General features: G+C 36.8%; 1 pseudogene across 1 annotated transcript; it reads left to right on the top strand.

Annotated features, from left to right (window-relative positions):
- The first annotated feature begins 251 nt into the window (after window positions 1–251).
- On the top strand, window positions 252–23,682 carry LOC18425414 (dihydroflavonol 4-reductase-like; annotated as a pseudogene). The gene is made up of 7 exons (XR_016058745.1): window positions 252–374; window positions 9,256–9,370; window positions 14,251–14,420; window positions 20,416–20,610; window positions 21,380–21,530; window positions 21,711–21,903; window positions 23,391–23,682. The product of XR_016058745.1 is annotated as a dihydroflavonol 4-reductase-like (transcript).
- Window positions 23,683–23,951: the final 269 nt, after the last annotated feature.

Raw genomic sequence — 23,951 nt, 5'->3', positions numbered from 1 at the left:
GGAGGGTGAGATCGAGGCACCTAACCAGGGCCACCTTCATGCCGGACCAGCAAAAGGTTCTTCTGTATGTCCCCATCACTCTTTTACAAGCAGAATTGGCACATCAACTACCAAGGAAGGTACTCCAAATTCCATCCTCCTTGAACAAGGGAATCATCAGCAGCCAAAAGAAGGTTTTACATTTATCAGAGGCTCTCGAAGAGGTATAGGTGGATAAGAGTCAGCCCTCTGGCTCTTAGGAACAAGACGCCATGGCAGAGCTGAGAGGCGAGGTTCGTAGCCTCCAGAATCAGTTGGAGGTTATGCGCGTCGCTTCTAAGCACTTGAAGGAGTTTGTCCCTAAGACTAAGATTTATGATGAGCTCAAAAGCAATGTACCTCAAATCGAAGCTAAGGCTCCCCAAGATTGTAGTATTTACAGCGGACAGGCTCGCCAAATCATGAGAACCATGAGTTATGAGCCTCTGTGCAATCAAATACTATGGGGTGAGGAAGCAACTGCTCCCCTATTTGAAGTCATTAGGGTCAAGACAAGCTGTCAAAAGACGAATAAAGGAGTGGGCAATCCTTCTTCGTCTCACACGATGAAAGGGCAGAAGCAATAAAACAGAAAGGAAAGGTGGAATAAAAGAGCCAATCACCACACTGAAGCAAAAGAAGGAATTTTATCCATAAAGCAAGAGAATATCACAAGTCGCGGCATACAAAGAAAGTAAAAGGCAAAGAGGGGCATTTTATTGCTATTGCCAAATGTTTGTGTACAACGAATGAAGAAGATCACTCAGTTCTCAAAACTAAGAGAATAGTAGTTCTGTTGTGCCCATTTGATTCCATCCTTCATAGCCACCGCTTGGAGAAAGTCAAACTTTCTAACCGAAGGAGGATATTCCCCACATACCAATTGAGGTGAAAATGGGGCTTTTTTTACCTCACGTGCCTTAGTAAGCAAGCCTTCCAAATCATTGATGTTATGTTCAAGAATCGCCATGTCATCCTCATTTTCAAAAACTTACGATTTCTTTAAATATCGAAGGAATCTCTAAAGGAAAAATCTCAAAATCTGGGTGAACTTACTGACACATGAGTAAGTTGGTTTTAAGGTTACCCATGTTTGCCGTCGCAGAATCTGTGACAGTCAAAGGCCCAGGGAAGAAGTTAAGTCAGGGCTTGATAGAGGGATATATTTCAATAGAAGCTGATTCTTCTAAATCCAGAACTGCCCTAGCCTGTTGAGTTATTTCAAGCACTTTTGTTTTGAACAAGTCTGGGCAGGGAACATTGAAGTCTAGGAGGTTATCCATCAACCTCTTCGCCAAAAATGGAAACATGATCAGCTCGAAGAAAGAAGCCCGACTAAAAAGTTGATAAGCGAGTCTAAGAAGGTCATGTTTATTGCCTGCATAAACATACGATGATTAAGCTTGGTAACTTGCACATGGAAAGGCATCACGACTTGTGATACGACAAAGCCTACACAAATGCGCCAAACGAGAGGACGAATAACTTGTCCCGAGAAGGAAGTGAAAAAGCTGAACTGATGATAGGTTCCCTTCAAGCAGAAATTGCAAGGCCCTTTCTCAAAGTTGCAAGAGAAAATGCCAGGCTGCCCATTACTATCAAGTCGCACGGGACCAGAATCACCCCAAGAAGGCAGTGATGAGATGAGGGATGCGCTTCGTTAGGTTCAATTATCATCAATTCTCCCCCATTTTCGTCGTCAAAAACCTTTTTTGAAGGGACCGACTTTTTGGAAGCTTTCAAGACCCTGGCTGGTTGTCGAGAAGACATCCGTTAAAGAGGATGTATCCAACCACCATCTGCACACAATCACAAGACACCAACAGTGTTGGTCAGGGCTATCACTGTCTCACGGCTAAGGAGCTATCGTCGTCTGCCCGTTGAGTTGGTATCGCCCCGCACAGAAGGAAGGGCTATCGCCGTCTGCGAAAGTAAAGCACTTGATGCCGCCTGCACTCTAGCTGTTCGCACATGTCACACATTAGGCATACCATGTCCCTTAAAATCTAGGCACACCACCTGACAATCGCAGCGTGGCTTGTTGCCGAGCGTGCGGCAACCCCTCGCCTCCCGACTGTTGCAGACTTGTGATGCCTCGGGTTCTCACCGGTGCTTCCTTTTTTCGCGGGGAACTCACTCCAGTTCACCGGAAAACCCTTCCTTGCCTACTACATGTTACCAGAGTTGGCAAAAAATTGCTGGAATCCTTAGAAAGCTTCCCTGTGACCCTGCAAATTTCCCTTCTCCCTATTTTTGCACTTCAGCAGTTCACCACAAACTCATCGAAATTCCACTGAGTTTCCAGTGAACCCACTGATGCTCCTCCTTCTTCTTCTGATAACCAAAGGACTGTCAGCTCCCCTGACTTCTCTGCAACCTCCCCTTCAGCCTCGGGACTATTGAAAAAGCACCACAACTCCGGTAGAGCACCACTGCAAATCTCACTAAGGCTCTGAGAAGCCCCTTTCCTTGCTCAAGAAGCACTCTTAAAAAATGTTTGCAATCAAGTCACGAGGACTTGCGACATTGTGAAGCTCGCCAGAAAGCTCCTGAAGGTCTGTCTGTTGTAAACTTTGATCGAGAAACTGTCGCCGGAAGTCTCCTGCTAAAAGCTTCAGCTCTCTCTCTTTCGCTAAAGGCTAACTTCTACTGTTTTATCTGTCGGTAAAATAGTAAAATGGAGCTTCCCCCTTTTATACTCAGCAATGCCACAAACTGCCCCTCACAAGTTTGAAAAGAAGTTGTAGTCCTCATCTTCCGACAGCAATAAAACCTAGCCGGGGTAGGTCAAGCCCGAGACGGGAAAGGAGCTATCGTCACATGCTTCGTCAAGGAGCTATCGTCGCGCGCTTCGTCAAGTGGCTATCACCGTGTGCTCTGCCTAAAGGCTATCATCGCGTGCTTCATCAAGGGCTATGGTCGCACGCCTTTGTCAATGGCTGTTGACACGCGCTTCATCAAGGGTTATCATTGCGTGCTTCGTCAAGGATTTAGTGCTGTGCACCTCACCAACTGGCTAACGTCGCAGGCCCTTCATCAAGGGCCTAACGCTGCGAGCGCCATCCAGAACTTAGTGTTGTGCTTATGCCACGGCACTCCCATCTGGACCTTCGTCCTGTATCCCCCAGAAGTTCATTCCCTGCACCCCAGTCTCACTCTTCACGAGTCAAGTCTCCAGTTACGACTCAGTTCCCAAGAGAATCACTTTCCCTTACCATTGCCACGGTCTAGTTTAATGACCTTAAATGTATGGTCCAATTTATATGACCCTAAACTGTAGCGGAGGTCTAGTTGCACGACCTTAAACTGCATGGTCCTAGCCGCATGACTTTAAACTGCATAGCCATGATCCGAGCTACAAAACCTTAAAACTGTAATGCATGTCCCTGTAGTAAAACGATAAACAATGCAACAAATAGTCCACACGCATGACTTTAAACTGTGAAATGGACTCACCCCTTTGCCAGGTTTATTCCATTAACATCCCCAATGGAGTTAGGTGTATGCAAAAGAAAAAGGAGTCATGCTTACCCCTTCAATCCCCAGTGGGTCTGTTTCACACTAACACCCTAGTAGGAGTCACATCCTATTGCGACCCACTACCTCCAGGGAGTTAGGGATATTCTTATCCTTTCAATCCCCAGTGGGGTTGCATCTATGCTCTGGTCTATCATTCTCAGCAGAGTTACATCATACCATTACTCATCATCCCCAGGGAGTCACACTTACCTTCTTAATCCCCCATGAAGTCCGTTTCTGCTTGCCACTTCTTGTAGGGTCACCATCTTCATCTAAATCTCTCTGCTTTTGTATAACCTCAACTATATTTATCCCCAGGGAGTCAGATTGCTATCCACAGACCTATACCCCATGCAGCTTGACCTACATGGAGACCCACACAATGGTCCATGTTGCATGACTTTAAACTGCACAACTGTGTTCCGCATTGTATGACTTTAAACTGCATAGCTATGGTCCATGCTGCATTACCTTAAACTACATAGTCGTGGTCCACGTTACGTGACTTTAAACTGCATAGCCATGGTCCAAACTATGTGACCTTAAACTATAGCAGAGGTCAAGTTGCACGACCTTAAATTGCCTAGTCCTATTTGCATGACTTTAAACTGCATAGCCACAGTCCGAACTATATGACCATAAACCATAGTCTACGTCCTAGCTGCATGACATTAAAAGGCTTAGCATCATGGTCCAAACTATATGATCTTAAACTGTAGCAGAGGTCTAGTTGCATGACCTTAAACTGCATAGTTCTAGCTGCATGACTTTAAACTGAATAGCCATGATCCAAACTGTATGACCTTAAACCATAGTGCGCGTCCAGATTGCATGACGTTAAACTGATTTACCTAGGTCCCGGAGGCATGACCTTAAACACACCCTCACATATGCGCACACCCCCTTTACGTGAATCTTCAAGCACGCCTTCCCTAACCAACCCATTTGTGTGTGCACACCAGCTTCCTAAACGCCCCAATAAATTCATTCACTTTACTATCACTATTCCTCATTCCCCAATGAGTCTCACCCATGCTCACAAAATGGCGACCATCTCGCCATCCATACTCGTCGTCAGTTAGTGGGTCACCACTTTTCACGCACACTCACCTTTCATACATCTTCCCTCTTTCATAGGCAGCCTCCTGCCATCTCCCCAAAGTGAGACAAAATCGTCACCATACTCACTCTATGGCCTCCACAGACTGCCACTCATGACCACTACAGTTCGGCTGTATGACCTTAAACTATAGTGCACTTCCTGACTGCATGACGTTAAAAGGCTTCGCACAGGTCTCGAAGGCATGAACCTAAACATGCCTTCATAAAAAATGGGCATGATGTATACCTGGACAAGGGAACACCATGAGTAAAAATGACGGATGTGCATGATCACAAAACCATGAGTAAAACAGTTCTGTGAAAACAAAAACCAAGGCACGATGAAAACCCCAAAGTGCACCGTGAGATAAAAAAACAAATGAAAAAGGTGGACATGGCTGCAAGGTCATGGGTAATAGAGCCCAAAAATAAAAGAAGTTGGTGAAAACCGTCTTTACGACGCCATTTCCCCTGTTCAAGTAAAAACATGCAAAGGGTGCTTGGACCAACAAAACAGGTTGACGCAACACCACAGCCTCAGCCGACACACAGTTTCCAAACAACTATAATCCCGACTAATGAGGTCTACGCAACATCCTCCACTGCCAACATCCAATAACAACGCAAAGAGGCTCACTCGGAAGTGAGAGCCTCATAAGATCTCCCACGTTTCACCTCCAAAAACAACAAGAGTCCTTGAGGGTGAGGATGATGACTGAAAGATCCCTCCAAAATGCTAAAGATCGCAAGAAACTGACAAAGCCAAGGTCTAACCTGGTAGAGACTTCAGAGTTATTCCTCTCTATGAAATTGCCTCGCCAAACTCCTTCCTTAGCCAACAGGCCTAGATTTTTGTGACAATTCAGAAGCCATCGACTGGACCCAACAGGATGGGGCCCACGAGGCCGCCTTTCCCCGTATTCGACAGGCCCAGATTTTCATGAAAGGTCAAAAGCCCTCCACTGGAACCTGCTAGATGGGACTGATAGAGATACCCTGATCATCAAAAGCAAACCTGGTGTAGTAGCAAACAATGTCGTTCAAAGGTTAATAGCATTTGACCTCCAGATAGGCAATGAGGTCCATATAAAATCCTCAAGTTGTCAGAATCACAAATAGTACCTCGAGGGTGAGGACTTCAACAAGATCCCTCAAAATTTTCTTCTCTCCCTAAAAGTCTCCACGGATGGACCCGTACATTGTGTCCAGACGTCTGAGCATCCTAGTTACAGCATTGCACGGATTTCCTCGACATTCAAGTAGTCCTGTGGCTAGCCAGGGGAAATTTCCCAAATGATTGTATTTCTCACTTCTCTCAAAGCACAACAATCTGTGGGACATGCTATTGGAAGACATGTTTCATCATCATGGGTCCCCGCTCAATAAAGCTTAACAAACAGTGGAAATTCCGACAGTCTCAGAATATCCCCATAATTGCTCTGGATCTTCATGAGGACCCCTAAAAGTCTCCTACCAAGTTTTGTCATATTCTGACATGTCCAAGGTAGTGCAGACTGAGAAAACATTTCGGAAGAATCAGCCTCTAGCACCATGAAACGGACCCTATAACTAGCGTTATATTTTTGATGTCTTAATTTGCTATGGGACCACCGCCATTCGATTCGGCATGATCAAAAACATCGAAGGGTCAAATTTTAGCTTTAACAGACATTCCAAGAATAAGTTATAGGCAAAAGAGCGAAATAGGAGGAGCTGCACACTATTCCCGTGTGGCCACCCTGCAACTCAATTGCATTGAAGGGGCAATCACGACCAGTGAATTTTGATACTCATATCTCACCTGTCTAAAATCGGATCAAGCTCAATCTTTTTGAGCATGTTCGTCTCATCAAGACGAGCGCTTCGATATGTGGCACGCCCCGCGACGACGCCCGAGTGCGAAGAAAAATTAGAGAGAAGTTGCTGATTCGTGAAGAAAGGGCAGGAAAATCAGCAGCGTCATGTCTCGCTCGAGCAGCCAAATCATGCCGGTCGTGGACCCGATTGACATAAAACAAGTTCCATCACGTGCGTAAGGTCTAAGGCTATCTCTAGTCTGAACTCCATACATGATGAACGGTCAGATTTCGTACACAAATTTGTTGAAGTGACTGTACATTCCATCACTGAAATTCCAGATTCCGGCAAACACTCCAAAGTCGCAAAATCTTCGTCTGAGTACAGAATCGAGCTACGTTTGTTGCCTCACGATCGTGACGACATGCTCAGTGTGATTTAGTAAAGAAATCACAGAAAAACATCAAGGAATGAGTACACAATCGATCCAAAGTTTCAAGATTCATTCAAATTTCAAGTCACATGATCGTGCCCTAAAAACACGATCTATAGCACGAAGTTGGTATCAAATTGATTGCCATTCTGACCCCTAAAAGAAAAAAACTATTTTTTGATCAAACGGGCATCAGAACAACTCCGGATTATCCATGAAAAGTCATGCATGTTCTAGGGCAACACAAGGACTGTCCTAGAATTCCACAAATTGTTAAGAAGGGGCAAATCTGTCATTTTGTACCCTATTGTCTAATTTCTTTTAATTCAATTAAATCTTAATTTCTAGCAATTAGGTTTAATTTTGATCAATCCACCAATGTTTAGGAACAATTCTATATATACCAAGTACCATCATTGTACACAGAGGCTTGAACCCTTCCCCAAAGATAATTTTTACTTAATAGAATTCCCTTTCCTTCTCATTGTTGGGTCACATTTGGAGAGAGAAAGTTTTGGACCGGTTGGCTCAAGGTAAATCTTCTCTCTCTGATGTTTCTTTTTTTTCTTCTTCTTCTTCGTTTGAACCTCCCTCAGAGGCCATGGACGACAGTGGCAGTGTTGTACATGTCAATTTCTTTTCTTTTTCCCCTCCTGTGGTTCACAGGTTATGCATGGTGATGGCAGCGTAATGCGTGAGCTCCTTTTCCCCTTCTGTTTGTCCATCTTTATCTCTCAACGAGGCTTGCAGACGTTGCTGCTCATCGCCGTCCGCAGATATGTCCTCGACATCTCAGTGCAGAGCACATACGGTGAAACTTACTACCGTCTGGAGGGGTCTCCCCCTGTTGCACGTTTATCACAGACGACGATGCCTATCGCCGCCCTCGAGAGGTCGCGGCAACACCTATCGTTGTCCACGAGATTCCTTTGCACACTTGGTGCTTATTGCCGTCTGCAAGCTTTCTTCGTGCGCTCGGTGCCTATCCCCACCCACAAGCCTTCTTCGTACGTTAGGTGCTTATCGTCATCCGCAAGCCTTATTCGTGCGCTCGGTGTCTAACGCCGTTCACAAACCTTATTCGATTGCTCGGTGCCTATCGCTGTCTGTAAGCCGTCTTCGTGCGCTCTGTGCCTATCGCCGTGAGCAGGCTCTTCTTGCATCCCAAGCTTATTGCCACAAGAACTGTTGCCGCGTGCCTCAAGAATGGCTATCGTCGCTTGCTTCACAAGAGGCTATTGGCGCATGTGCAGGGGTGTGTTGCCCCAATGGAGATGCCTAACGCCGCCCATAGTTCACTGCTCACCCTCTAGTCATGAGCAGTAGTGTCTTGGACCGTCTAAGGGCTGTGACACTGCTACTCCACGATTATGGGTGGTGGCGCTTAGCGCCATCGGGACCCCATCTCTTCTCTAGCTCATGCATTTTCTTCGTTCTCTTCTTACTTGACCGAGGGTGGACTCATTCTAGTGTTGCCATAGCGGTCTGGCTATCGAGCAGTATTGCCGTCGTACTGGTTCCGTGTACCATGCTCATCTTGCTACCACACCAGATTAAGATAGTCATGTCGACCTTGGTTTCGAGTAGTATTGTCGTCACACCGATCCAAAGTACCGTGCCCATCTTGCTATCACTCCGAGTCGGTTATTGCACTGGTCCAGCTATCATGCTAACCTCGTCCCCTTGTGGAGTACCCTTTTTCTTACTCCTATCATTCAAACCTTACACTTCATCACCCTAACTTCTCACAATTTTAACCATATGAATGTGAAACTTGGATCATTGAGGTGGATTATTCACCAACAAATTCGTGTCAGATCGCTGCATTAGTGACCTACATTAGGTTTCGATTGATATGAATAAATGAACTAGAAAACTATTACAAATAAATAAAAAAAAATTAAAATAGAGGTTTACAGCGAGGACATAGAGAGGACTTAAAGAAATATTAAATAACTTTTTTAAAAAAATATATATATAAAACGGAAGGGGTGGTGGGGTAGGGGGTTCGGGCGATTTTCAACTATTTGGTGATCCGGATAAGAAATGGTCGTTTCAAAACGCTCCATGAAATTGATTTAGAAATTATTGTGACATTTTTTTGTGAGAAAAATAGAAAAAAAAGCTCCATGAAATCGATTTAGAAATTATTGTGATATTTTTTTTGAAAAAAAAAAAAAGGTTTAAGTGGTTTTCGTGGTTTGTAGAAACCTTTACCCATCTCCACTTATCTAAAGCTCCATCATTTTGGGCGGCCCCATACCACGGACTAAAATGTGATCACCACCAACAAATCCCAGCTTTCATCTCTCATTTCATATCCAGAAGAGGGGAAAGAGAAAGAAGACGTAGAGAGAGAGAGGGGGAGGGTTAGAGAAAAAGAGTGATGGCTCAGGAGATGGGCAGTGTGTGTAACGGGAGCGGCTGGGTTCGTGGGATCATGGCTGGTGAAGCGGCTTCTTGAGGAGGGCTACACCGTCCGCGCTACCGTCCGCGACCCAAGTAATTCTCCATTTCTCTCTCTCTTTACTGTTTTATTTCCGTCTCCCTTGCATGTCTTTACGGTAAAGTTTTTTATTTCATTTCATTTATGTATCATTTATTAGTTTTCTTCCCATCCGCTGCCTATGGCCTACAATTAAGTGAACAGAGAGAGCTCATCCGAGAGAGACATTGGAGCGGGCCTCGCTTGGTAAAAGAAAAAAAGGGAAATAAAGAACAGAGGGTTGAAGATACAAGAATGAGAATATACGTAAAACTTATCCCCTTGCAATCTCTTACTGGGTCACGTTTGTAGAAGGTTCTTACCAATGCACTAAAAATCGGTGATTTGGATCGGAATCTCCCGATTCAAATAAAAAATCGTGTAAGGCAATCCGGTTCCCATAACATATCGGGAGCTGGTTGTCCCCCTTAGAACCGGCCGGTTCAAAATGGTTTTGTACTAGTTCTGGGTCGGTCCTTTTAGGTTCTCCAACATGTTATCTCAAATAACTTGTTTATCTTATTTTTTTATAAATTTTTTTTAAAAAATGCTACAAGGAATCGGTTCATATTTTTCTTTAATTTTTCAAACATGTTTTCTTTAAGGATGAGGTTTTTATGCGGCCAGCTTGCATATTGCATAAATGAGGGCTTGGCTATAAATATATTTTTTTAAATATAATTTGTTCCTAATTTTTAGAGAATATGTAATCTTTAACATGGAGATCATGAATATGAAAAATAAAAAATAAAAAATAAAAAATTTAGAAATAATAATTATATTAAGAAAATATTTGGGCTGTTAATTACAATTGTTTTAGATGGACCACCTATTTGCATCCATCTTTACTATGGATGCTTTAAACCTCTGGACCGCGTATTGTAGAAATGAAGTCCAACCCACATGAACAATTTTCCTTTCTTTTATTTTAAAAATCATATTTTTTTTTAGTTTTTTTAACACTTTTTTTTTTGAAAAAATATAAAATGAGACTATTTACCTTTGATACAAGGTGGTTACAATAATCTTGATCATTGAATGTGAAGTTAGGTGGTTATAATTATTCCATTGACCAAACTCAAATTTAAAAAGAAATTTTTTCGAACTTCATCACACATCTAAGCTATCAAATTTCACATTGGTTGTAAGGAATTGCGATCACCCTATACCAAAGGTAAGTGGGCTCAAAATATACAATCCCTTTTTTTATTTGTACTATCTAAAATTTGTAATTTGTAATGTCTAAATTCGTAATGTCTAAAATATTTTAATAAACATAAAGTAGGACGTGTCCTATGTGGGCCAATTCTTTTCTCCTCTCTACTGCTCTTCTTCTCAACGTGCCGTTCTTCTCAACGGGAATTAGCATTGTAAGTGTATAATAGTAGCTTACGCTAAATGGCAAATAAATGGTCACATTTAAGTTCAACTACCATAAATAAATTAATTTTTATGGTAAAATTCGCCTTTTTCTTAAATCTCTTTCTCTAACAATCTATTCCACTAAATCTTTTTTTTTCTCTCACCCTCTCTACTAAAAACTCCTCTCTCTCTCTATTAACAACCTATCCACTAAAATTGTTTTCATATAACTTTTGTCAAAAACTAAACCTCCGACGGTTATACTTACCAAAAAAAAACTACTAAGTTAATAAAGAATAGAAAGTAAATTGAATTAGAGAGATCCATTTTATTACCTTAAGTTGCATTTTTAATTCATTTTGACTATAAAACGAATTTAATAGATAACAAACACTCAAACATGAGATAGGTTCTCAATATTGACAAATCTTTTATGCAGTAATGAAAAGTCATAATGCAATTGTCACCTAAAAAAAAAAAAAAAAACTAAACAACTAGATTTTTGAGAAATTTTAGTAATTTTTTAAGATTATTTTTAGACTTAGACTGGCTGATTCTTCGATTCGGATGACTGATCCACCAATCTGACACGGTTTGTAGAGTAGCCATTCCAAGTCACCAATTGGATTTTTAAACCTTGGTGCTTACCTTATATTATTCAAGTAAGGCACAACTCTAAACATTGCTACTAGATGTATTTCTGGTGTCGGATACCTTACAATAGCCTGAAAATCCATGTTCAACTTGAATTATGAACTTCAAAATTTGAAATGCAATGCGAATAGAGTAGATTTATATGTGCTTGAGAATCTTGAAAACATAAGGATCATATGACTTCTTATACTATTTTTAGGACTTGAAATTTCTTTTCTTTTTGGTACCCATACATATTTATGCCGATATATCCATTCAATGGTCCAACATCGCTGCATTTTAATTCTACAATGTAAAGTTACAAATTTTTTCCTTTTTAAAATTTTACTTCAAACTTATAACCCATAGGGTCTAATTAGGGCATTTGTAATAAAGGATGACTTCTCCGCAAGCATCCAATGAAAAACCAAGTATTCGGGAAAAACTTGTAAAGACATTTACCTCTCACCTAATAGAACTCTCTCTCACCCAATGAAAACAACTTGGCAACTCCGCCCCTTTATTATTTAAAAGGTTGGATGTATAGCACCAGTCTTTCTTTTAACCTTTTAAATTACTTATGTATGGACCGTAAAGTTCTTTTTTCTAAAATACATAATGCTTTGTAGAAATTACAAAGAAGTTCAATCAACTTTTTTTTTTTCTAAAATTGCCCCTCAGTCCGAGGACATTCTAGAACCGAAGTTTAATTTTAATTTTAATTTTAATTTTAATTTTTTTTTTCCTTTTTTGTTACTAGGGAACTACTCTAAAACTTGGGGCATTACCCGATTGATGAAAAAACAAAAAAAAAAAAAATTAAAATTTTGACTGAGTAGTCCATCCTCAGACAACATCGCACCTTTGAAAAAAAACAAAAAAAAAACAGCTGACCAACCTTCTTTGGGATTTCTACCTATAAACAGAGCATTTGGTATTTTTTAAAACAATTTAGGACCTGTATGTAAATCACTCAACTTATAATGTCCCAGATGACCACTCAACCCACACATTTTGCTAACTAGTGAGCTAGGCCTTGCGAACTTTATAAATCTCAATGAAGATAACAATAGATGAATACTTTCTTCATAAAAAGTTTATATCATATAGATAGAAAGAAATAATTGTAGATAAATTTATAACATTACATAAATATAGATATTAAAAGGGAATTAATGAGATAGGCATGAATTATGTGATAGTAATAATGATGATTAAGTTTTTGTTATTAAATAATAATAAAATAAAAAATTACCCCAAGACAAAATTAGAGTCTATTAATTTTTTTTTTAATCCAATAATATATAAGGAAACTTATTGGAACACCTTGTTGAAAAGTCTCTCACATCTATTATCCCAAAATACTTTTTTTATTAGTGACCTAGAGTACTTTTTCAACTGTATTTATGATGAAAATTCTCCTATTAATGATTCTTACAAAAAAATAAAAAAACAAATATTCATAATTTTTTCTCTCACTAAGCCGACCTTCCCATTCATAATCATCTTTCTCTCTTATTTTCTTCTCTAAAAATGTACATAAGATTGTTGGTATCTCTCTTTAAGTCCATTCCCACCACTAACACCACCCACTAATAAAATTCAAAAAGCTTACTCCTAATCTATTTTAAAAAACAGTAGGGGCCTGTCTTCCCCACTAAATTCCCCAGAAAACATCCAAAACAAAATTTCTTGAATATTGTAACGTACTTTCATCTACTGAATTTTGTGTCCCACGACTAACTGTGATTGTCACTTCCTTGAATAAAAAATAAATGGTCTCGTAGTATACAATCCCTAATTAGTAATATCATTTAAAATTAATAGCTTAACAAATATAAAACTTATAGGATTACCAACATAGATATCAATAAAAAGAATTATTATGTGATACTAAATTCAATTATTCATATTCATTCTTGGTATCTATGAAAAATACGGGATAGTTGTTATAAAGTTAATGTGTAAATGAAAATGTATGGCATGCTTATAAATTCAATTATTCATTCTCATTCCTTGTATATATGAAAAATATGGGATAATTGTTATAAAGTAAATGAATGTATTGCAGTAAGCATGAATAAAGTAATTTATGACCAAAATATTTTCTAAACATTATATTGATCTATTTCAATAATCAATAAGAAATTACGTATTATTAGTAACAGAATGTATAATTCCCCTATTTATGCCAATTATTCATAGCCCTAGATATTTGTTTTCTTGTTTTTAGAAATTTTCTAAAATTTGTAGCATATTATCTCATCTATTTCAAGGAATTAAATAAACTTTGATATTAAAGTGCAATAGGAAACAATAAGTGTATTATTTCTTGATTTTAATGTTTATTTTGATTTAGTTTTTAAAAGCACATAGATAAATTTCATATTTTATATGTTTTTGTTCTTTTGTTTTCAATTGACCAAGAATACAGATAAAGTACAAGGCTAATTAGATAAAATTTTATTTTGAAATGCATATCCCATGGGACTCAATCAGAAGGAAGAATTTGAGTGTATATATATATATATATATATATATATATATATATATATATATATATATATATATATATATATATATATATATATATATATATATATATATATATATATATATATATATATATATATATATATATATATATATATATATATATATAGTAAAAGTATACAATGAGATCATTTATCTTTTGTACAAGGTGGTCACAATTAATCTTGACCTTTGGATATGAAATTAGGTGGTTGCATTTATTCCATTGACCAAGTTCAAAGTTCCAAAAAACTTTCTTGAACTTTGTGACACATTCAAGCTATGGTTGCATACATTTGTGAGATTATGTTTGTGCTACCAATTGCATTCATATTATGTTGACTTTCTTCTCGATTACGGGTTTTTTTAGTAAATATGAAGAAGGTAAAGCCTCTTCTTGATTTGCCAGGGGCGAATGAGAGACTTGCGCTTTGGAAAGCAGACCTTTGTGAGGAAGGGAGCTTTGATGAAGCTATCAACGGGTGCCATGGTGTTTCCCATGTTGCCACTCCTGTAGATTTTTCTCCGAAGGACCCTGAGGTCAGCTTTCTTTTCTTTCATTTCTAGGGTGGGGAATCCATATTTGAAATGATATTTATTTCAATACTTTTTTGATAGTTGCTCGTATGAATTTCAATAAGGTACCTAATATATATGAAAAATATATAATGAGATCATTTATTTTTGGTACATAGAGTTCACAATTAATCTTGCCTATCAGTTATGAAATTGTGGTTTCATTTATGCCACAGACTAGGCTCAAAGTTCAAATGAAATTTTCTTGAATTCGATAACATATCCAAGCTGCTAGATTTCCTTGGGAGGTTGTAGAAACTTGTCACTTCATTGTACCAATGGTAAATGATCTCATGGTATACAATCCCAAGTTATATGTTTATCTCATTATCAAGACCAGATTGGACTGCCTGGTCCAACCTATCATATCACTACCTGGATTCTTTGGTGGGATTAACCCATTTGTTAAAAAATCAGTCAAAATAAGTTTGATTAATTTTGATAAGTTAAACCAAGTAGTTTGGTTTAATTCTTAGAACATTGCCAAGAAATAAAAATTAATTGAAAAGGACAAAGATGCATGATGTTTAATGGGGAGTAAAACCTTACCTACGTATGGTAAGATCCTTCCATCAAGAATTTGCTTCGCGCATGCATATTTTCAATAATAGCTTTGGTATAAGTTCGGCAAGGTTTTAAGTTATTGACTTATTTCTTTACATGAAAAATGACTTTGCTTGGTGCATACGTGTTCTACAGTAGTAGCTTCGGTGTAGGTTGGGGAACGTTTAATAGGTTCGACAACATTTAAGTTATGAAAACTTGTTTCATGCAGGCTGGACCACATTCCTATAATATGTGGTCAAGAGGTATAAAGTAAGCATACCGTATGATCCATCTAGCTCACAACATATGCAATCCTCTCCCACTTTTCAAATCTCTTATTCACCCAAGCCCCTAACTTGTTAATATAATATAGAAGACAGAAAACCTTACTAAAAAACTATATTAAAAAAGAATAATAAATAATCTTGAGCTTTTCCTTTGAGGAGTACACTTCGGTTTATGGAGTACACTTGAGTTGAATTGGATTATGGGATCCACTACAATCCAAATTAAAGAAAAATCTATGAAAAAGGTAAAAAATTACCAAATAAGCAACTTCCCTCTTCATGGATGCCCAGGCATCCCATGTTATTTTTCTTAGTTGCTCATTAGCCCATTCGTTCTCTCATTATTGCCCTCAAAGTTTAGATTTTCCATTTGGGTTCTCTCTTTGTAAGTATTTTAGTTTTGTTAAATATTGGGTTGTATTTCATAGCAATATAATTTAATATTATAATGATTGTAAAATGATGATTTTTATAAAGAGACTTTGTGGGTTTTTTAGTCAACTTGAATAATAGAAAAAGGAAAGTTATATATTTCTATAGAAGCACTTTCGAGTTTTATGTTCATGAAACAAAGGAAAAAGTACAAGGGCTTGCGCATAGTTATGTGTAGCATGCGACCACGCACATGAGGGCACTTGAGGTACACTTTTCTATGCTTACAGAGCACTCTTAGCCCATGCATAGGTGCTGATCGAGCTCGCGGCTTGCTATCTTTTTGGGAGTCATTGTGTGTACTCGTTTTACTTAAGTCATATTGGAGATGCGCAAGAAGCAGCACCATGTTTCTTTTTTAGCCCATGGATATTGTGTGCTAGTTGAGACATTTAATAGTTGCTTGAAAATTGATTTTTGGATGTTTGAGGGCTAATTATTGTTTGAAAATTGGGACAACGTCTTTGTGTGCCTACAAATAGGAAGCTCTATTCTTTGTTGGTATTTTAGAAACCTCCACTATGCTTTATTGTGATGAATCAAGATTTTAACAAACTTGATTGATTTAATAGAACAAACTTCAAAAGGTGGAAATATACAATATATTTTTCTTATTAATTATACTCAATGTGATTCATGTTAGCATGGATCAATTCTTAGAGTTACCACCACCTAGTGAAGATGAACCCCTGGAATAGTTCTAATAGTGACAAACGTGGAAGAAGGACAATTATATAAGCAAAGAACACATCCGCTCATTCTCACCGACCTATTGGAGACAAAGTATCATACAAAGTAATTGGACAATAAAAGATTTTTAATTTTGAATTATTAATGTAAGTTCACTGGCAATAAGTGGAGACTCAACCCAACCTATGATTTGCAACTTATTGTAATTGAACTTAGAATTACATAATTCATTTAGATGAATACTTCTAAGTGGGAACTGCTACACATAAGTTTTCCCCATCATAGAAAACTTATCAAATGAAAATGAAGCATAAAAGTTGGTGATACTGACTTAGTTAAACTTCAATATTCACTTCCTATTGAAGAAAAGTATAGACTTTTCAATAAGTAAGAGGAATTATCAGAATTTCTGACCAAGGGAAATCTTGAAGAGCTCAAATTTAAGGAAAAAAATGCCGCCCCGATCAGGAATTTGTAGATTAAAATTAGGAATTTTAATTTTGTAGATTAAATTAATTTGGTAGATTAAAATTAAGAATTTTTACAAATATATGTCATGAATTTTGAGACACATAGTATAATAATACATTTTTTTTGATTTTCTTGTAATTATATTCAATTCTATGTCATGTTATAATTATCATGCGAAAAGAACTTGTATTTCTCAATTTTATCTTCAATTTATTTAATGCAATAAAATGTATATTCTCAATACATTATTAAATTATTCTTAATATATAAAACATATGTATGTTCTTAGTACATAATTTGTAATTAATTATTTTGCTGAATAAAATCAGGATTTTGGCAAATATATGTTCTTGTTTATGTCACTATAAAAATATAGTTTTTTGGTATTAGGTCGTATTTTGGTTGTTGTGTGCTCCATTTTGGAATTTTTTTTATATCCTTGATGGATCGAGGGTCTTTTTTCTAGTGATATGAATGAACGATTAACAGACATCTAGACATGAAAACAACATCTCAGTATTATCTCTTTTTACAAAGTAATGAAAGTACATAATGTACTACTCCTAATTTCTACTAAAAGAATACTATTTTTAGAGATTTATAGTAATTGTTTGAAAATCATTACTGACAAAGCTTGCCAATTCGGCCAATTTTCCAATCCGACATGACGATCCATCGATTCGACACGATTTTGGGGAAGTTTGATCTGGGACACCGATCCGCTTTCTTAAACATTGCTCAAAACAAAGCTTGCTTTATTTGTTGCAAATGTGATCATAACGAAAGGAATGTCGATACCAAAAGAGACCTTAAAGTCCTTGAAGCCAAGTAAGTGTGATCATTAAGGAGAATCTACTGCCCATGGTCAATGAAATGAATATGATTAACAAGGTGGAAGGATGGTGGGTAGATATTGGGACTACTATTCATATTTCAAATACCTGCGAGCTCTTTTAGTGATGTGAACTTGTGGGGAATGGGTACTCATGCTATTACAAAGGTGCTTGGAAAATGTACTTTTGAATAAAATTCAGTTTGGCTAAGGTATTAACTTTGAGAAATGTATTTCATTTACATTAAATTAGAAGGAATTTGGTTTTAGGTTTCTTATTGAATAAGAGTAGTTTCAAGATGGTCATAGTATCTGATAAGATTATTTTGACCAAAGATGATGTTTGGTGGAAAAGTATATTTGTTATCATGGTATATTTAAGCTTGACTTGAGTAATAAAATAAATAATTTTTCTGTTTATATTGTGATTTCATGTAATTTGTGGCATATGCTAGAATATGATATTTTCAATTAAATCCATGGTTAAGTTAGATAAACCCTAAGGGTCATGATTTTTATTGAGGATAACCTATGCCATGAAAAATAAGGGTATTGCGAATTAGGACCCAAATTAGCTCGTTCAAGGCCTCAACTGTTGGCATTGGTACTTCCAGTGGCTTCTGTGACATACTGGGTGCCGAAATGTCACAGGTGGTTGGGGTGATGCTTCCAAAATCTTTGCAAATAAATCCACCGATAACAAAAGAGGGATATAATGATGGCATAAATAGAAGTATATATATCCTCTCCAAATTTTCACGGTGCGAAAGAGGAAAACAACGAGGAACATGCAGTATCAATGATACATGGATGGTGTTGTTCTACTTCATCATAAATTTGAAAATCATCATAAATTAGAGGACTCATCATAAATTTGAAAATCATCATAAATTAGAGGGCTCATCATAAATTTGAAAATCAATTCACTTAGAATATATCAAGTATATCGAGGTGTAACGAGAAAAGTCATCAAGAAAACCATAGCATAATAACGAGCACTTAAGACTCTACAAAGAAGACAATGAGCTAGCTGTCCAAGCTATTTGCAATAACTACATCGAACTTCATACATGTCAGAGCCATGCTTTCAATAACAATTGAAAAGTACGAGGTGTGTAGCGATCCCAAGATGATGCATTCTAGCCATACAAATATATTCTCTATTCAACAAAGAATATTCAATTGTACCCTTCCATGTCTATTCCGTCATTAGCTCAGAAAGAGCAACATCAATTGATGGAATAGGAGTGCGATAGAGAATAGATGCTCGAACTAGCTTGAAATCATCTTGTAGCGCCATAAAAACCTGTATCAATCACATCTCTTCTCTAGGCATATAATAGATTTCCAAATCTGCAATCCCCTTTGCTTCCATTATGGCTAATTGATTCCAAATAATTGACATCTGGAAATGAAGATCGGAGACTTTTGTCTTTTTTTTACCTCCAAATCAAATATCCATCTTGAATTTATATATGCAGGTAAAGTTGGATTGAACATACCAAGAGGCAAAGAAGTCTTGAACCTCTTAAGTAGTTTCAAACTTCTGAAGCTGCAAACTGATTGACGATATAACAGCAATCCATAAGACAATGTTATGATTGTTTATCTTTCATTTCTCCAAGTTGGATTCAAATTCATCTCCATTCAATTTATCAGATGCTTTTGGACGTGATTTGTTACTCGTAATATACTTCTGTAGTTTTTTTCCTTAAGAAAATTTCTTGTAAGGTTGGACCAATGACTATAGTTTAACCTGTCAAGTTTAATAATGATGGCTTTAGCAGAGTCAGAGAAAGCCATCTGATATTGTTTTAACAAATGACTAAAATTAATAATAGAATAAAAACCTGCCATGAGTTGTAGTCCTCAATAATTGTATCTCTCTCAAGAAATCAGTCCCTGTTCTTTAACTAGGAGGAGAATAAAAAAAATAATAATTGTTCCACATATGTTGCTCTGGAGTCACGACATTAGAAATATTGCATTGGAGCCATTGTTCTATGTAATCGCTATAGTCGATAAGCTGCACTATGTAATTGATGTACTGAAAACGCTGCATTGGATTTGCCACAATAGTCTTTAGAAGTGTAGCATGCTTATCTGTGACTAATGATGTTCATTACATCGAAGCACGGATTGTCTAAATCCAAGAGTGAATTTGCTGCCGCAAGGTGGTCTCAGGCAATGGCATAGTCATGCAATAGACAAACATGAACTATGATTGTCATCCCCTGATAGATTATCAAGTTTCTCTAAAGAAAACTCATTGTATATCAATGTATTTATTAAATATACAAACCTTGTATATATACACAACAAGACGCAACAAGAATATGAAGATATTGTTGACACCTATAATACATCCAATCTTATCATAACTACAAGTTACTACAACTACCTCTCTATATATGTTGTCAATGAAATACATTTCTTAACTAGTGTATTCACAATATACATTTTATGTAGCACTTCTATGATTTATGTTATCCACTAATAGTCCTTAAAGCAAGAAATGTGTAGCTCTCCTGGTTTGCAGTTTATGCTACGATGTAGGGGCTTGATGCTGTAGTAATTTTGTTGATGCTTATGATAATCTCTCCTCCAATTTCTTAATATCAATTGAGTGACATTGTTGTCACATGTATTCCTAAACTCTCTGTTTTTTAAAAAAATAATCTTTTGTGTTATTTGAACACAGAATGAAGTGATAAAACCTGCAGTAAAGGGGACATTAGACATATTGCGTGCATGCGTCAAGGCCAAATCCGTGAGGCGTGTCATTTTCACATCTTCAGTAGCACCTGTTATTGCTCAAGATCATCAACTCTCAGAATATGACGAGAGCTCTTGGACTGATGTTGAGTTTTGCAGAAGTTCTAAGATGTGGGGATGGGTATCTCTCTCTCTCTCTCTCTCCCTCTTTCTCTCTCTCTCTCTACATGACAACCAACTTAGCATGAGCACATGCTTTAGAAAGAATAAAAGGAATGTTTAGAATTTGGCAATAATATGTGATTATAGCATATAAAATAATTGATTTCTTGTTTTCCAGAGCTAATACTCCCATATGTAAACTCAAATGAATTTTCTTCTCTTGTAAAGATGAGATCATCCAAAGCGTCCTTGTTGAATGTAAGAATTTCACAAATCAAATCTTAGATATTGGTTTGTGAAAATGCTCCTCAAAATAAAATAGAGGTGATATGTAAAATTTTGTTGTTACTAATACAATAATAATAATAGAAATTTGTACATATAAATATCCTCAATTTATAATAGAATAATTTTTCAACCTAATAATAAAACAACAACAACAATTATAACAACTACTGCTACTACGGATGATATTAGTTTCTTTTTTAATGTCCATAACTGAAGAAGCTTCAGTTATTCAAAGGGGCCTTAACCCCTTTGGTAAAAAAAGGTGGGTTGTTTTTCAAAGATACATCTTCTCAAGTGTCAAGACACTCTCGAGATGAGATTACATTGGTTTTATTTTCCTACTGTCAAACATGACTAACAAACACTTTTCATGTCAAACACATTGAACACTTGCAACTTAGATCTGTGTCTATGTTTGATGTAGATTACAGAGATGGTCCTTTCTGTTTTGGAAAAAAATAGATTGTAGAACTCATAAATTGTTGTAATTTTGTCAATAGATGTATCTTGTGTCCAAGACCCTGGCTGAGAGAGCAACATTAGACTTGCCGAAGAAAATAAGTTGGAGGTTGTAACCATTGCACCGTCCATCATAGGGCCCTTCATTATGCAAAATATGCCTGGAAGCGTCTGCCTTAGCACTGATCACAAGTATGTACCTCTAACTTTATTTTTATGTTTCGTAATTATCAATAAGTATGAGAACACAAACTGGTCCAAGGGCTAGAAAATGTTTTTTTTTGGGGAGGGGAGAGACTTACAAAATCTCTGAACTTTATAGTTTGTAATGTATAAAGATGATTGTCATATTGTGTTTGATTTACATCATAGGAAATGAGGCTTATTATTTCGTTTTGATGCAACATGGTCCGGTACATGTGGATGACTTATGCAATGCTCACATCTTCCTCTATGAGCATCCTGCTGCAAAGGGAAGATACATTTGCTCTTCACATGACAAAACCATCCTTCAATTGGCCAAAATGATGAGGGAGAGATACCCAGAGTATGACATCCCTATAGAGTAAGTACTATTTCCACTATTTTTGCTTCTTTTTCTAATGATCCTTGATTTCAAAGATTGGCATGAAGCATCAAGGTTATATTAAGAATTGTCAAGAAATGGAAGAAAAAATTACGAATTTTATTATGTTCAAATTACAAATCCTACTGAAGAGAAGAGGCAAGAGGAGGGAGGTTTCTTTATTTCCTTTTTCTTTTTCTTATTTCGTTTTTTTTTAAAGGGCGGCGGGGGGGGATTTGGGGTACTAAAAAACAATTTTAAGGAACTTGATGGTATTTTGGTCATTCTTTAAATTTGAGAGGTTATGTGCTAAGGATCTTTCCTTTGGGGGAAGCAGGATAGGGAATTATTGTGATTGCAAAGAGAGCTATAGATAATACTTGACACACCAAGAACATAACACTCTTGCCCTTCATATACTTATTAACCTTTATTGTTGAAATATTTGCATGAAAGTACTTTAGATCACATATCATACCACCTCCCAAAGTACTGATATGTCATGTTCAATAGTTCAATTTTCATGTCAGCATTTGTGACATTTAATTTCATGTGAGACATTGATGAACATATCCATTCCCTTATAAATATAGCATGGCAAGGGGTTTTCCTACTTGATTTAAGTTTTTTACTTCATAAAAAGCTAAGCTAGCAATTCAAACAATCCATATATACAATGGAAACAGATGCAAAGAATTTAGATGGTCACAATTTATTTATAAGACTATGTTTCTTTCTTTCATAATTGTGAAAGACTTTCCCAAATCTTAATATGTTCTATGTATGGATGATGGGCAATTGTGATCTTTGTCATTTTCTCATGCTTAAAAAAAGAGAGACAAAAGTGTGTTTTATTTGTTTTCTTTTTAAATCAAACAGAATGAAAGAATTTAACTTGAATTTGATAGAAAAAGTTCTCAATTTAGAGAAGTAAATTATATTTGGAATCAACGAATTTGCTCATTATTATAAATTATTCAGGAACATACAAAAGGATGTTAAATGAAGTGGGCTTCGAGTAGAACTTATACGAAATAAATTAATAAGGGGAAAATAAACGAAATATTTAAAGGAATCAGTCATTTGGCAAGAATAAATATGAATTTTCAATAGCATATTTTAAAGATTAGTATATTTTCATCATTTTATAAGTATTTTACTTGGTTCCATGGTTATGGACAATAATTATTTCAATAAATTATTTGTCCTTAAAGAGAAACATGAGCTAGTTTGCCCTCCATATCCACTGAATAGACACTACGGAAGTTTTATCCAAGAGAATCATATAATAATCATGACACCTAGTAAATAATATACGGGTGTCCTAATCCTAAGTATGAACTTCATAAATAAACATGTAAATGAAATTACAATCCATGAAATACACAATTTATTTGAAACATTTTTAAATGCGAATATCTATAAAGCGTTCTTTAATGTTTTTCACTCAATAAAGCATGCTACTTAGTTGTTGGGGTAATTGCAAGGTTCAAAGATTGTATTGAGACCTTGAAGCCACTTCAACTTTCCTCCAAGAAACTCACAAATCTTGGGTTCAAGTTCAAGTACAAAGTGGAGGACATGTTTGACCAGGCAATCATGTTATGCCGTGAGAAGGGGTTTATACCACTAACTACAATGCCCACACAAGTTTGAAGAAACTTATGAACAAGTGCAAGTTTTACTCGTGTTGTTTATTCGTATCACATTGCTTTACTCTTAATGTTTTCCATTAAAGAAGACTCAACATCTATTATACTACTTGCGTACCTTTCCTCATCTTCTTGATGTTAATGTTCTTATCTTGTGTTGTATTTAGGCTCCATTGTTTAACACAAAAAGGATACATGTTTTAGAAATGGAAAAAGTTTACAAAAGGGGGCAGAGTTATCCTATAGAATTAAAGTGCACATTTAAAATCCAAGAGAAAAGAGTGTTCCAATGTTAAAAAACCTTCCAAATGTATAGATATAAGGAAAAAAACGATTTCGAGTCCCAAAAATAGTGCATCTTGTAACAAATCTCTAAAAATAAGACATATTATATTC

Source organism: Amborella trichopoda, chromosome 7 (assembly GCF_054954075.1).
Source record: "Amborella trichopoda isolate Santa Cruz 75 chromosome 7, AtrichopodaSantaCruz75HAP2 v2.0, whole genome shotgun sequence".
In the NCBI taxonomy this organism is placed as follows: Eukaryota; Viridiplantae; Streptophyta; class Magnoliopsida; order Amborellales; family Amborellaceae; genus Amborella; species Amborella trichopoda.
Note: the sequence above shows the minus strand (reverse complement) of the source record. Positions and strands in the feature narration are given on the sequence as shown.